This window comes from Eubalaena glacialis, chromosome X (genome assembly GCF_028564815.1).
Source record: "Eubalaena glacialis isolate mEubGla1 chromosome X, mEubGla1.1.hap2.+ XY, whole genome shotgun sequence".
NCBI classification, from domain to species: Eukaryota; Metazoa; Chordata; class Mammalia; order Artiodactyla; family Balaenidae; genus Eubalaena; species Eubalaena glacialis.
In genome coordinates this window covers 15,514,621-15,530,397 of record NC_083736.1, presented here as the reverse complement: position 1 = coordinate 15,530,397, position 15,777 = coordinate 15,514,621, and the positions used below count along the sequence as shown (strand labels likewise).

At 40.7% G+C, this 15,777-nt stretch overlaps 1 protein-coding gene across 5 annotated transcripts in view; it reads left to right on the top strand.

Moving 5' to 3' along the window:
• RAI2 (retinoic acid induced 2) overlaps positions 1-15,777 on the top strand; it is a 402,411-nt gene that overhangs the window by 5,939 nt on the left and 380,695 nt on the right. For all 5 annotated transcript variants that reach the window (XM_061178094.1, XM_061178091.1, XM_061178093.1 and 2 more), the window contains exon 2: positions 9,967-10,114. The gene's annotated coding sequence lies outside the window, so the exon portion shown is untranslated. The remainder of the gene's footprint in view (positions 1-9,966; positions 10,115-15,777) is intronic.

The following is a 15,777-nucleotide window of genomic DNA, read 5'->3' as shown; positions in this document are numbered from 1 at the left end:
ACAAGGAGAGCACTAGCCTCCCTTCAATCTGAGTCACAAGTGATACCATCAAGGATGGTCTTTGGCATCCAGATCAGGCTTGGGAAGCAGGGGCTGGACCACAGTGGGTTGTGTTTAGTGGAATGAACTTCCTTGTTCTTACATTCCACCTGTCATATGACCCTTGAAATACTTGCTTTTTAATCCTTGAAATCCATGTTGTTGTTTTAAACAAAAGCTATTTTAGATGTCTGTTTAAAGGAAATGCCAGCTGCGAGCCTTCAAGATGTAGGCAACGGTAGATTTCTTTTCTTTTCCCATCTCAAACACAGGAAGAGTGATGTGTGTGTGCACGTGCCCGCACGCGTGTGTGAGAAAGCACGCACGCGTGCACCAGAGGGAGAGAGAGAGAGAGAGAGAGGGAGAGAGAGAGAGAGAGGAACATATATATGCATGCTCATGGTCCAATATATTATCCTTATCCCTAAATGGCCAGATAAAGGCCCTGCCTAACTGAGATATCTGACTTGGACAGGACCATTCAAGCCCAGCTTGAGGAGGCACTTGTACATTTGCATTGCTAACATAATCATTTCCCAAGAATGTTGATACTTCAAGTTTTTAATGGCACCATTTAAGTGAATTTCCAAGTAAGTAACTTTCTTAAAAGTGATGTTCCTGAAATAAAATGTACATTTTAGTGGATATCACTTTTCTCTATTAGCGCTTTTGTTTTCAAATTAATTGGTTTACTTAAGTGATGAATGATGTCTATTTAAGGAAGATATAACACATTGATATGTTTTTGTGGTGCCTGACAATGCAGTATCCTGTACTTATACTTACTTACTGGGCTCCTAGAGTAATTATTGTTTTAACACCCTTTTGATCTGCCTAAGAATACTAATAAGAAAAGCTGTTACCAAATTTACAAACTGTGGGCTTGAGAACAGAAGTGTTCACATAGGCATACTTCCCAGCTTGTCAATTACTAAAGGATATTAACCAATTCATAGACCTTAGCATGTATCTGCGTATGCAGGTAGGTATTCTAATGTGTGATGGATGTGATACACAAGGCTATAGAATACTATTTGGGTCTGTTAGTGGGGGGCAGTGGGAGTCAAGCTTTGTTAGTTACTCTTATATTAAAGACTGATCCTTTTTTTCTCAGATGGGCCTATGCTTTCTAGGTTATTACTCTAGAAAAGTGGTTTTCAAACTTCATTCTAAGAAACCCCAAGGGTTTCACAAATGTTTGATTAGAGTATCATTGAAAACAAAATTGAAAAAATTTAAACCTGTCATTAATGCAATTATTGTTAATTTTCTTAGGTTGATGATAGCATTGTGGTGGTGTAGATTGCATTTATTTTTGAGCGATGCCTACAGAAGTATTTAGGAGACAAGTGAGATGATGTCTTCAAACCTACTTTCAAATGGTATAGGAAAAACAAAAGATAGGGAAAAGAAAGTGTGCTAAAATGCTAATAATTATTGAATCTCAGTGGGAGTATGTGAGAGATGGTGGTGTTAGTCCTTCTGTAGGTTTGACAATTTTCGAAGTAAAAATTTTGGGAAATATGTGTGTGTGTATATATGACACACATATATGTTATAATATGTATATATGGAGAGAAAGAGTTAAAATATAGCAAAAGGAGAGTACTTGTTGGATCCAGGTGTAGGCTACATGGGTATTTGTTGCATCTTCAACTGTCTGAGATGCTGAGACAGATGTTTACCTGCAGAAGTTAATGGTGGAGTGCTCTTGTGGGGGAATGAAGGCAGCAGGATTCAGCAGGGGGAGGAGTCAGTCACTACTAAGGCCTCAGCTCAAATCATGGGAGCTCTGCAGCTGGGCTGGCCCTTCCCTGTTGTCTTCCCTGAGGCAAGGGGGTCAAGGATTTATGCCTCCTCACCCACTGGTCATTGGATGTGAGCTACCCGCCATTGGGGGTGTGACTTTGGGTGAGGTGGCTCTCTTTGGCTGAGGGCAGTTCCCAGATGGGGCCTCAGCTGAGACCTGTCAGCCTCAAACACAGCAGCTGGGGGATGAGCGTGTCTGTCCTGAAGGCTAGAGCTGGGAGGCTCACCACAGCATCCACCACACCGCTTTTCTTTCTGGCATGTTAATTTGTTTATTGGAGTCACATTCTTTTTTTTTTTTTTAATTAAAAAATTTTTCTTTGGCTGCATTGGGTCTTCGTTGCTGTGTGTGGGCTTTCTCTAGTTGCGGCGAGTGGGGGCTGCTCTTCGTTGCGGTGCACGGGCTTCTCATTGCAGTGGCTGCTCTTGTTGCGGAGCACGGGCTGTACGTGTGCGGGCTTCAGTAGTTCTGGCATGCGGGCTCCGTAGTTGCGGCTCATGGGCTCTAGAGTGCAGGCTCAGTAGTTGTGGTGCACCGGCTTAGTTGCTCCGCAGCATGTGGGATCGTCCTGGACCAGGGCTTGAACCTGTGTCTCCTGCATTGGCAGGCAGATTCTTAACCACTGTGCCACCAGGGAAGTCCCGGATTTCGCCTTTTAAAACATGGATACACGAGGAGCTTCAAGATGGCGGAAGAGTAAGATGTGGAGATCACCGTCCTCCCCACAAATATATCAGAAATACATCTACATGTGGAGCAACTCCTACAGAACACCTACTGAACGCTGGCAGAAGACCTCAGACCTCCCAAAAGGCAAGAAACTCCCCACGTACCTGGGTAGGGCAAAAGAAAAAAGAAAAAACAGAGACGAAAGAATAGGGACGGGACCTGCACCAGTGGGAGGGAGCTGTGAAGGAGGAAAGGTTTCCACACACTAGGAAGCCCCTTCGTGGGCGGAGACTGCGGGTGGCAGAGGGGGGAAGCTTCGGAGCCACGGAGGAGAGCGCAGCCACAGGGGTGTGGAGGGCAAAGCAGAGAGATTCCCGCACAGAGGATTGGTGCCGACCAGCACTCACCAGCCCGAGAGGCTTGTCTGCTCACCCACTGGGGCAGGTGGGGGCTGGGAGCTGAGGCTCAGGCTTCGGAGATCGGATCCCAGGCGGCGTGAACACAGCTTGAAGGGGGCTAGTGCGCCACGGCTAGGCGGGAGGGAGTCCGGGAAAAGGTCTGGAGCTGCCGAAGAGGCAAGAGACTTTTTCTTGCCTCTTTGTTTCCTGGTGCGCGAGGAGAGGGGATTCAGAGCGCCCCTTAAAGGAGCTCCAGAGATGGGCGCGAGCCGCGGCTACAGCGTGGACACCAGAGATGGGCATGAGACGCTAAGGCTGCTGCTGCCGCCACCAAGAAGCCTGTGTGCAAGCACAGGTCACTATCCACACCGCCCCTCCCGGGAGCCTGTGCAGCCCGCCACTGCCAGGGTCCCATGATCCAGGGACAACTTCCCCAGGAGAACGCACGGCGTGCCTCAGGCTGGTGCAACGTCATGCCGACCTCTGCTGCTGCAGGCGCGCCCCGCACTCCGTACCCCTCCCTCCCCCCGGCCTGAGTGAGCCAGAGCCCCCGAAGCAGCTGCTCCTTTAACCCCGTCCTGTGTGAGCGAAGAACAGATGCCCTCAGGCGACCTACATGCAGAGGCGGGGCCACATCTAAAGCTGAACCCCGGGAGCTGTGCGAACAAAGAATAGAAAGGGAAATCTCTCCCAGCAGCCTCAGGAGCAGCGGATTAAATCTCCACAGTCAACTTGATGTGCCTGCATCTGTGGAATACCTGAATAGACAACAAATCATCCCAAATTGAGGAGGTGGACTTTGGGAGCAATGATATATATATATTTTTCCCCCTTTTTCTCTTTTTTTGAGTGTGTATGCTTATGCTTCTGTGGGTGATTTTGTCTGTATAGCTTTGCTTTTACCATTTGTCCTAGGGTTCTCTCTGTCCGTTTTTGTTTTTTTTTCAGTATAGTTTTCAGCGCTTGTTATAATTGGTGGATTTGTTTTTTGTCTTGGTTTTCTCTTCTTTCTTTCTTTGTTTTTTTTAATTACTTAAAAATTTTTTTTAATAATTATTTTTTGTTTTGGATTTTAATAACTTTTATCTTATTTTATCTTTTTCTTTCTTTCTTTCTTTTTTTCTCCCTTTTATTCTGAGCCGTGCGGATGACAGGCTCTTGGTGCTCCAGCCAGGCATCAGGGCTGTGCCTCTGAGGTGGGAGAACCAAGTTCAGAACATTGGTCCACCAGAGACCTCCCAGCTCCATGTAATATCAAACGGCGAAAATCTCCCAGAGATCTCCATCTCAACGCCAAGACCCAGCTCCACTCAAAAATCAGCAAGCTACAGTGCTGGACATGTTATGCCAAACAACTAGTAAGACAGGAACACAACACCACCCATTAGCAGAGAGGCTGCCTAAAATCATAATAAGGTCACAGACACCCCAAAACACACTACCAGACATGGGCCTGCCCACCAGAAAGACAAGATCCAGCCTCATCCACCAGAACACAGGCACTAGTTCCCTCCACCAGGAAGCCTACACAACCCACTGAATCAACCTTAGCCACGGGGGACAGACACCAAAAACAATGGGAACTACGAACCTGCAGCCTGTGAAAAGGAGACCCCAAACACAGTAACTTAAGCAAAATGAGAAGACAAAGAAACACACAGCAAATGAAGGAGCAAGGTAAAAACCCACCAGACCTAACAAATGAAGAGGAAATAGGTAGTCTACCTGAAAAAGAATTCAGAATAATGATAGTAAAGATGATCCAAAATCTTGGAAATAGAATGGAGAAAATACAAGAAACGTTTAACAAGGACCTAGAAGAACTAAAGAGCAAACAAACAGTGATGAACAACACAATAAATGAAATTTAAAATTCTCTAGAAGGGATCAATAGCAGAATAACTGAGGCAGAAGAACGGATAAGTGACCTGGAAGATAAAATAGTGGAAATAATTACTGCAGAACAGAATAAAGAAAAAAGAATTAAAAGAATTGAGGACAGTCTCAGAGACCTCTGGGACAATATTAAACGCACCAACATTCGAATTATAGGGGTCCCAGAAGAGGAAGAGAAAAAGAAAGGGACTGAGAAAATATTTGAAGAGACTATAGTTGAAAACTTCCCTAATATGGGTAAGGAAATAGTTAATCAAGTCCAGGAAGCACAGAGAGTCCCATACAGGATAAATCCAAAGAGAAACACACCAAGACACATATTAATCAAACTATCAAAAATTAAATACAAAGAAAACATATTAAAAGCAGCAAGGGAGAAACAACAAATAACATACAAGGGAATCCCCATAAAGTTAACAGTTGATCTTTCAGGAGAAACTCTGCAAGCCAGAAGGGAGTGGCAGGACATATTTAAAGTGATGAAAGGGAAAAACCTACAACCAAGATTACTCTATCCAGCAAGGATCTCATTCAGAATCAATGGAGAAATTAAAACCTTTACAGACAAGCAAAAGCTGAGAGAGTTCAGCACCACCAAACCAGCTTTACAACAAATGCTAAAGGAACTTCTCTAGGCAGGAAACACAAGAGAAGGAAAAGACCTACAATAACAAACCCAAAACAATTAAGAAAATGGTAATAGGCACATACATATTGAGAATTACCTTAAATGTAAATGGATTAAATGCTCCAACCAAAGGACATAGACCGGCTGAACGGATACAAAAACAAGACCCGTATATATGCTGTCTACAAGAGACCCACTTCAGACCAGGGACACATACAGACTGAAAGTGAGGGGATGGAAAAAGATATTCCATGCAAATGGAAATCAAAAGAAAGCTGGAGTAGCAATTCTCATATCAGACAAAATAGACTTTAAAACAAAGACTATTACAAGAGACAAAGAAGGACACTACATAATGATCAAGGGATCAATCCAAGAAGAAGATATAACAATTGTAAATATTTATGCACCCAACATAGGAGCACCTCAATACATAAGGCAAACACTAACAACCATAAAAGGGGAAATCAACAGTAACACAATCATAGTAGGGGACTTTAACACCCCACTTTCACCAATGGACAGATCATCCAAAATGAAACTAAATAAGGAAGCACAAGCTTTAAATGATACATTAAACAAGATGGACTTAATTGATATTTATAGGACATTTCATCCAAAAACAGCAGAATACACTTTCTTCTCAAGTGCTCATGGAACATTCTCCAGGATAGATCATATCTTGGGTCACAAGTCAAGCCTTGGTAAATTGAAGAAAATTGAAATTGTATCAAGTATCTTTTCTGACCACAGTGCTATGAGACTAGATATCAATTACAGGAAAAGATCTGTAAAAAATACAAACACATGGAGGCTAAACAATACAGTACTTAATAACCAAGAGATCACTGAAGAAATCAAAGAGGAAATCAAAAAATACCTAGAAACAAATGACAATAGAGACACGACGGCCCAAAACCTATGGGATGCAGCAAAAGCAGTTCGAAGAGGGAAGTTGATAGCAATACAAGCCTACATCAAGAAACAGGAAACATCTCAAATAAACAACCTAACCTTGCACCTAAAGCAATTAGAGAAAGAAGAACAAAAAAACCCCCAAAGTTAGCAGAAGGAAAGAAATCATAAAGATCAGATCCGAAATAAATGGAAAAGAAATGAAGGAAACGATAGCAAAGATCAATAAAACTAAAAGCTGGTTCTTTGAGAAGATAAACAAAATAGATATACCATTAGCCAGACTCATCAAGAAAAAAAGAGAGAAGACTCAAATCAGTAGAATTAGATATTAAAAAGGGGAAGTAACAACTGACACTGCAGAAGTACAAAGGATCATGAGAGATTACTACAAGCAACTCTATGCCAATATAATGGACAACCTGGCAAAAATGAACAAATTCTTAGAAATGCACAACCTTCTGAGACTGAACCAGGAAGAAATAGAAAATATGAACAGACCAATCACAAGCACTGAAATTGAAACTGTGATTAAAAATCTTCCAACAAACAAAAGCCCAGGACCAGATGGCTTCACAGGCGAATTCTATCAAACATTTAGAGAAGAGCTAACACCTATCCTTCTCAAACTCTTCCAAAATATAGCAGAGGGAGGAACACTCCCAAACTCATTCTATGAGGCCACCATCACCCTGATACCAAACCAGACAAAGATGGCACAAAGAAAGAAAACTACAGGCCAATATCACTGATGAACATAGATGCAAAAATCCTCAACAAAATACTAGCAAACAGAATGCAACAGCACATTAAAAGGATCATACACCATGATCAAGTGGGGTTTATCCCAGGAATGCAAGGATTCTTCAATATACGCAAATCAATCAATGTGATACACCATATTAACAAATTGAAGGAGAAAAACCATATGATCATCTCAATAGATGCAGAGAAAGCTTTCGACAAAATTCAACACCCATTTATGATAAAAGCCCTGCAGAAAGTAGGCACAGAGGGAACTTTCCTCAGCATAATAAAGGCAATACATGACAAACCCACAGCAAACATCGTCCTCAATGGTGAAAAACTGAAACCATTTCCACTAAGATCAGGAACAAGACAAAGTTGCCCACTGTCACCAATATTATTCAACATAGTTTTGGAAGTTTTAGCCACAGCAATCAGAGAAGAAAAAGAAATAAAAGGAATCCAAATTGGAAAAGAAGAAGTAAAGCTGTCACTGTTTGCAGATGACATGATACTATACATAGAGAATCCTAAAGATGCCACCAGAAAACTACTAGAGCTAATCAATGAATTTGGTAAAGTAGCAGGATACAAAATGAATGCACAGAAATCTCTTGCATTCCTATACACTAATGATGAAAAATCTGAAAGTGCAATGAAGAAAACACTGCCACTTACTACTGCAACAAAAAGAATAAAATACCTAGGAATAAACCTACCTAAGGAGACAAGAGACCTGTATGCAGAAAATTATAAGACACTGATGAAAGAAATTAAAGATGATATAAATAGATGGAGAGATATACCTATATGGAATCTAAAAAAAAAAAAAAAAGTGGTCATGAAGAACCTAGGGGCAAGATGGGAATAAAAACGCAGACTTACTAGAAAATGGAATTGAGGACACGGGGAGGGGGAAGGGTAAGCTGGGACAAAGTGAGAGAGTGGTAGTGTATATATGGACATATATACACTACCAAATGTAAAATAGATAGCTAGTTGGAAGCAGTCGCATAGCACAGGGAGATTAGGTCGGTGCTTTGTGACCAGCTAGAAGGGTGGGATGGGGAGGGTGGGAGGGAGGGAGACGCAAGAGGGAAGGGATATGGGGATATATGTATATGTATAACTGATTCACTTTGTTGAACAGCAGAAACTAACACACCATTGTAAAGCAATTATACTCCAATGAAAACGTTAAATAAATAAATAAATAAAACATGGATACAGAGAGTGGGCAGGTTTGCCCAGACAAGATCGCTGCTTTCATGGAAAGTCTCCAGAGAAAGACCAGTCCCCACTGAAAGTGGCAGCGATGTTGAGTGTTATAATTCCCACCTGGAGACCTGACTGCAGTCTCAAGGTGCCTTTGGAGAGTTGACCTGTGCAGCTTTTTTAGAGCATACATAGGCAAATCATTTGTGACAACCAAAATATGAAGAACTGCTGGGCTTCCCTGGTGGCGCAGTGGTTGAGAATCTGCCTGCCAATGCAGGGGACACGGGTTCGAGCCCTGGTCTGGGAGGATCCCACATGCCATGGAGCGGTTAGGCCTGTGAGCCACAATTACTGAGCCTGTGCGTCTGGAACCTGTGCTCTGCAGCAAGAGAGGCCGCGATGATGAGGGGCCTGCGCACCGCGATGAAGAGTGGCCACCACTTGCCGCAACTAGAGAGGGCCCTCGCACAGAAACGAAGACCCAACACAGCCATAAATAAATAAATAAATAAATAAATAAATAAATAAAAATTAAAAAAAAAAAAAAAGAATTGCTAACCCCTCCCTGGCCCCATGTCCTTCACTAAATTCCAACCTTAAATAGTCTATTCTTCGTTAGTACTTTCTCCCTCTGCAGTAGCCTAGGACAGCCCTTACTCTGTACTGTAAATGGTGTTGTATTGTAAATAAGGCCATTAGTACCCAGCTATGCACGCTGGGGTGCTCACTAAATACCGTGTTCATTGGTCATATTTTACCATGAATTCCCTACATTTCAGAAGATCAAAACCAAATGTTAATGACTCAATTTTCTCTGACATTAAGCAATAGGTAGAAATTGTGCAAAACATGGTGCAATTTTTTTTTAGTGTGAAAGATTGTCCTCGTTTGAGTTCCTGTGGAAGTAGATCCCAAGACAAGGATTCAAATGCAAATCATTTAATTGAGAGGTTAAGGAAACACTGGAGTGGGGTGACGAAATGAGACAGGCATGGGAAGGAGCTAATATAGGGTGCTACCAGAGCTTCAGCCTGCTGGGGATCTCTGGGAGGTGGTGTAGGAGACTCAGAGTTCTCCCACCTGAGGGTGAGGAAGCTGAAGCATTTCATATACTAATCCTGTCAGCTCTGGGTTGAGGACTGTTGGGGGAACCTTAATTTCGTAGCACTTTCAGCCTGCTGCCCTGGTGGCAAAAATGGGCTTTATGCTAGTGGGTTAGGGATATGGGTGGGTGCTACAAAGATACTATTGGATATCCAGAATAATATTGCAGTATTTTTTAGCAAGGTCTGGCACTTCTATCATTAAAGAATTGTTTTTTCTGGTGATGGGCAAGAGGCTGGTTTCATTTACTTGAGTTTAGTAGCTAAGAATGACAATACTTTTTCAACCTCACAGGTTTATTGTGAGGAGGAAGTGAATTAGTACTATCTGTGAAAGTACAACAGAAATGGAAGATGGCAGTTGAAATTATTTGATTGTTTGCAACTGGATAAAAAAATGAACCAATGAAAAACAGTAAACTGGAAAATAGAACTATCACAGTTTTTTTCTCGTTTTATTGTGTTTTAAGTGGTTTTGCTTCTGAATCCCAAAATGTGGAGTTTCACGTGATTTAGTTTATTTCACGTTTTCTGATTCATCAGAAAGCCTTCTTGGAATCTGACATGTTATCACTTTGGGAACGTTGGCCAGCTGCTCCTGACTTGGCCACATGAAGGCTCAGACTGTTCCAGTCTCTGAACTGAAGAGGACCAACACTGTTAGCATATTTCTCACCACCATGAATGCAAGGTTAGTATTCTCTTTGTAGTCAATTTTTGTAAATGTTACATGTGATCTCAAAATGAGTGTGTATTCTCTATTCGTTGAGTGCAATATTCTGTGTATGAATATTAGATCAAGCTGTGTTTTTAGTGTGGATTAAATCTTCACTGTTTTTAATGTATGTATATATATTGCCCACCTTATTGATAACTTTTCGAGAGAAGTTAACTGAAAATATTCTCTGATGGTGGATCTGTTATAAAAATGTTGCTTTATGTATTTTGAAACTACATTATTCAATGCATACAGGTTCAAAATTGTTATAGCTTCTTGGTAGATTGTTTTTATCATCTAGTGAGGTCCTGCTTTATTCTTACTGTCTTTCTGCTTTAAGTTCTGTTTTGCCGGATATTAATTTTGCTAGATAGATTTTTGTTGTTATTTGTCTAATATATATTTCCCATTCATTTTATTTTAGCTTATGTATGTCATTGTGTTTTAGGTGTGCCTCCTATAAATAGACCATGTCTAGTTTTTGTTTTTCACCCACCAAATATAAATAGATTTACTTATCTATTAAAGATTAAGAGCATAGATTACTGCTATATTTGGGTGTAATTTTTGCTTTCTTGTTGTTCCTGTTTATTTTTGTTTTCTTCTGGTTTGGAAGTTATCGATTCTATTTCTTTTTTTATCATTCATTTCTTACTCTCATTTTCCATTGCCTTTTGACCTTTTATGTTACTGATGAGATGTTTTCTGCAAGGTTGTCTTTCCTTAGCTTGCAATAGAGTAAAAACATGATAAATATTTATCTTCTGGAATAACATTCACTGCATATTTGAGGGTTGTTGCTGTGTACCTAATGACATATAGTGTATGTTGCTTTACTCCCTACTCACAGAGGGTATGGGGCAAATTAGTGAAATCTTCCCAAACTTTCTTTGGCATTTCTATCCACAGTACTTGGCTGACCCTCCCTCTTCTTCCCTTTCTCTTTCCTCATGATTTTTCTCGTGGCCTTTGAAAAGGAGCCTTAAATAGTGACAGGAGTTGCAAGAGGTAGCATGAAGGAAAGTTCAGTATATCAAGTTATGAAGCCTCAGCTACCCAATTCTGTAAAGTTAATAGTTTTTAAAGGGAACCTCTTTTTTTCTTTCTCTCCATTTGTGTGACAGCTTTGTCCTGTGACACATGCACCTTCAGCTGACTTTCGGAAGCCTGCTATTTTTGAGGTCATAATTTTGACTGATGGGCCTATAATTAGTAAGTGCTCATTAAGTACTCTGTCCTGAGTATTTCTGTGGGATGGTAAAGAATGTTCTTAGCAGCTGCCAGGGTGATAACAGTCCTGCCAATTGGCATGACTCCAAAAGTAACCAAAGAACTTTATTAAGATTAAAAGCAAACGAACAAAGAAGCATAGCAGTAGCTATAGCAGCAACTATGGCAAAGGAGCAAATAGTCTGAAGGCCTCCTAGTCACCAAATCCTTTTTCTCCATAGTGTTCAAAGCTTGATACACTCTGTTTTCCTCCCACCCATCTGAAGTCATGCCTGTCTCTACTGACTTTGTCCTCCTGCCTCCTAGTTACAGGTGTTTTCCACATGTTGATCTGGAGTCCTTTTCTCTCTTCTGTGATCCTCCCCCACACAGAGCATTCCATTCCATTGGCTTCTAATATAAACTTTATGTTGATGCCTCCCAAATCCACATCTCAGGCTTCTACATAAACTCCAGTTCCACATCTTTAATTGCCTGCTAAATGTTTTCCCCTAGAGGTCCTTCTGAAGCCTTGACTCAAGTATGACTTGAGTATGACTCACCTAAAGTCATACTCTTTCCTTAAAACCAGCTTCCACACTCTATGACCCAGCAATTCCACTCTTATATATGTAGCCAAAATAAATGTGTACCCAATGCACCAAGAGACATGTGTTAGTGTGTTCATGGAACATGATAGAGACCAAATAGAGATTGACTCAGGAATGCAAAGTTGGGTTAAAATTAGAAAATCCAACAGTTTAATTCATCACATTAATAGAACAAGGGGGGGGGGAATCACATGGTAATTTCAATAGCTGTAGAAATTCATTTGATAATATTAAACATCCTTTAATGGTAGAAACTCTTAGCAAAGTCAGAGAAGAAGGGAACATCCTTAATCTCTAAAAGACTTACTGCAAACATACTAAATGATAAAATGTTGAAAACTTTCCCTTGGAGATCAGGAACAAGACAAGAATGCCCTGATAACCACTGCAATTCAACATTGTTCAGAGTGTTCTGGCCAGGGCACAAAGCAAGAAAAAGGCATGAGAATTGTAAAGAAAGAAACAGAAAACTGTCATTATTTGCATATATGATTATATTCATAGAAAATCCAAGTGATTTGGCAGATAAACTATTGGAATTAATAAGAGAATTTTAGCACAGTCCCTGGATGTGAAAGCTCAATACCCCAAAATCCAATATGTTTCTCTATACCAGCAAGAAACAGAAAATGAAATTAATACAAAATACCAAGAAATAAATCTAATAAAGGATGTGCAAGATTCTACAGAAAAAAATGATAAAACCTTATTCTCAGACATTAAAGGAGTATAAGAACAGGGAGATATACAGTAGTAAATATGAGAAAAAAAGATGCCCATTCTCCCCAAATTCATTTCTAAATTTAATGTAATACCAGTTAATGTTTTTTGGTGGAACTTGACAAACTGATTTTAAAATTCATATGGAAATATAAAAGGCCAAGGATAGGCATTACCCTTTTGAAGCAGAGGAATAAGGGAGAAAACTTGATCCATTGGATAAGAAGACTGTTATAAATCTATAGTAATCAAGACAATATATTACTTTTTCAGGGATAGAAAAATAGACCATGAAATAGAATGAATAAACCAGAAACATATCCACATATAAGGTCAATATTTGATGTATGTTGCACTATAGAAGAGAAATGTCAGTCCTTAGAATAAATAGTACTGAGACAATGGGTAACTGTAATTAAATTAAACCTCTATCTCACACCATATCCCCACATCTATTCCAGGTGTATTGAAAACCTAAACATGAAAAATCAAAAAGTTCCTAAAAGATAATATAAAATATCTTCATGAGGTTGGGGGGTAGCGATGAATTGCATAAACAAGATACAAAAGATACCTATTCATAAGGAAAGGGGAAATATTGATAAATTAGATATTAACTTTAAGAATTTCTGTTTATTAAAGAACACTGTGAGAGTGAAAAGGTAAATCACAGGGTGAGGGAAGGTATTTGCAGCTCATGAAACTGACAAAACTGGTATTTTGGCGTATTAAGAAGTCTCATGTAGGCAAGTCCTCGGGAAAAGGATGGGGGTGGTGCTGACAGACAAATTTGGGGAAAACTGAGACCAAGGAACTTTTGCCTCATTTACTGCTTGAAAGTTTTAGAGGAGTCTGCTGGACAGAGACCCTTTGCCAACATGGGATGGCTCAGCCTAATAAAGAGAGGCATTGTCAGACATAGTGAGTGTCTTAGGTCATGTTCACTAGAAGCAGAGCTTGAGACAGGGATTCCAGTGCATGCTCTTTATTGGAGGAATGCTCTCAGGAGAAGGGGAATGAGGGAAGTGGGATAGGGCAGGGGAAGGTGCTAAGCAAGGATGTGTTCTTAGCTTCAGCCTGAACCCATAGGGAGTTCTGTAGCATGAATTGCACCACAGAGCTGTTTCCCCTTGAGGCAAGGAGGCCAGAATTCCATACCTCTATGGCATTTAGTCACTGGCTGTGGGCTGTACCCCAAAGGTGGGGGTGAGCATAGCTTCCTAAGCAAAAGTGGCTTCTGCTCATCTGGGGGAAATTCTCCAAAGAAGGGGGCATTTGTAAGCTATTAGCAACCATCACACAACATCTGGAGGGATGGGTGAATTGGTTTGTAAAAGGCATCACTGTGGAGCACCAAGAGTGTCCTCCGCAGTGAGGACCTGGTTAGCATGTCTGAGTCAATCTCAGTTCCCATGTGGTGTGGATCGTATGTTGGAGCCCAGAAGCCTGCGTGAGGCTGGACCTTACAGGGCACAGTGATCTAGAGCAGAGGATAAAGGGTGAGCTCTGTTCTCAGAGGGTGAGGAGGAGGTTGCGACAGGGACTCAGAGGGATTTCTAGAGATGAGATTGAAACAGCCACAGGGAGAGGGTCAATATTCTCCTAGAACACTGAGCCAAAAAACAAAACCAGAAACAGATCACAAGTTCACCAGCTGCCGATGCTGACCTTAAGGCCTGCAGGGAACACAGCGCAAGAGAATATAAGGACATCTTCTCTCTAAGACCAACCCCATTTTCATCATCCAGGCTCTAGCCTCGAGAAGACCCTAGGGCTTGAAAATAAGTGCCGTTGGGGTTTGTGAAGAATAATATATTAGGTTTTTAAGAAATAAACTACATTTACACTGCATATCTGAATTGTAGTGTAAGTGAAATTTCAACACCCACTTTAAAACACGTTATGTCCACTAGATTGTTACAGTCAGACACATAAATGGAGTAAGCAAAAGTTTGACCTTTGACAACAAGATTGTAAACCCTTTGAGAGCAAAGTGGTGAAGCCCACACAGTGAAGTGTTAGATAATTCTCTTTTATCTCATATTATTTCCCCTAATGAGATTTGAAACTCATCCTCTTTTGTTTCAACCCACACGTGTTACCAAGAGCCACTGGTAAAATTCAAAAGACACCATGGAAAAGGAAACTTGACTAGAAATTGCATTGGGATATCTGTTACTGATTTAGAGAAAAATCATTTTAGACCCACACCTTACACCACAGTGCCAGATGAATAAAATATGTATAAGAAATTAATTCATAAGGAAAACATTGAACTTTATGAGGTCTCTGGAATTCTCTATAAGTTTTATAAGCTTTTTAAAAATTTTTATTTTTTATTTATCTATTTTTGGCTGTGTTGGGTCTTCGTTGCTGTGCGTGGGCTTCCTCTAGTTGCGGCGAGCGGGGACTACTCTTTGTTGTGGTATGCGGGCTTCTCATTGTGGTGGCTTCTCGTTGCGTGCAGAGCACAGGCTCTAGGCATGCGGGCTTCAGTAGTTGTGGCATGAGGGTTCAGTAGTTGTGTCTCGCAGGCTCTAGAGCACAGGCTCAGTAGTTGTGGCACACAGGCTTAGTGGCTCCGCGGCACGTGGGATCTTCCCGGACCAGGGCTCTAACCCGTGTCCCCTGCATTGGCAGGTGGATTCTTAACCACTGCGCCACCAGGGAAGTCCCAAGTTTTATAAGCTTTAAAGTGAAAAAACATCACAATTATAACTAACAATTTCTGACTACATAAAAATTTAAAGCTTTGTATACAAGAAACTAAAAAACACAGGGGAAATGTTTTTAACAAATATGGAAAACAGGTTTAATATCTTAGGAAAATTCAAAAGAAAACATTAATACCCCAATAATAAAGAAGAAAAAGACTGACAATTCCAAATGAGGACCTATGCTAAGTAAAGAAATATATGGGAAAGTGTTAAACTTTTTACTTCAACCTTAAACAAGTTCTTATTGAGTATAATATTATGGGCTAGATACAGTTCTAGGTACTAGTCATTGAAGAATACAAAGCAAATTACTAATTTGATACTAGCAAAACTGATACTTTCATACACTGCTGATGGAAGTAAAAATTACACAATCCCA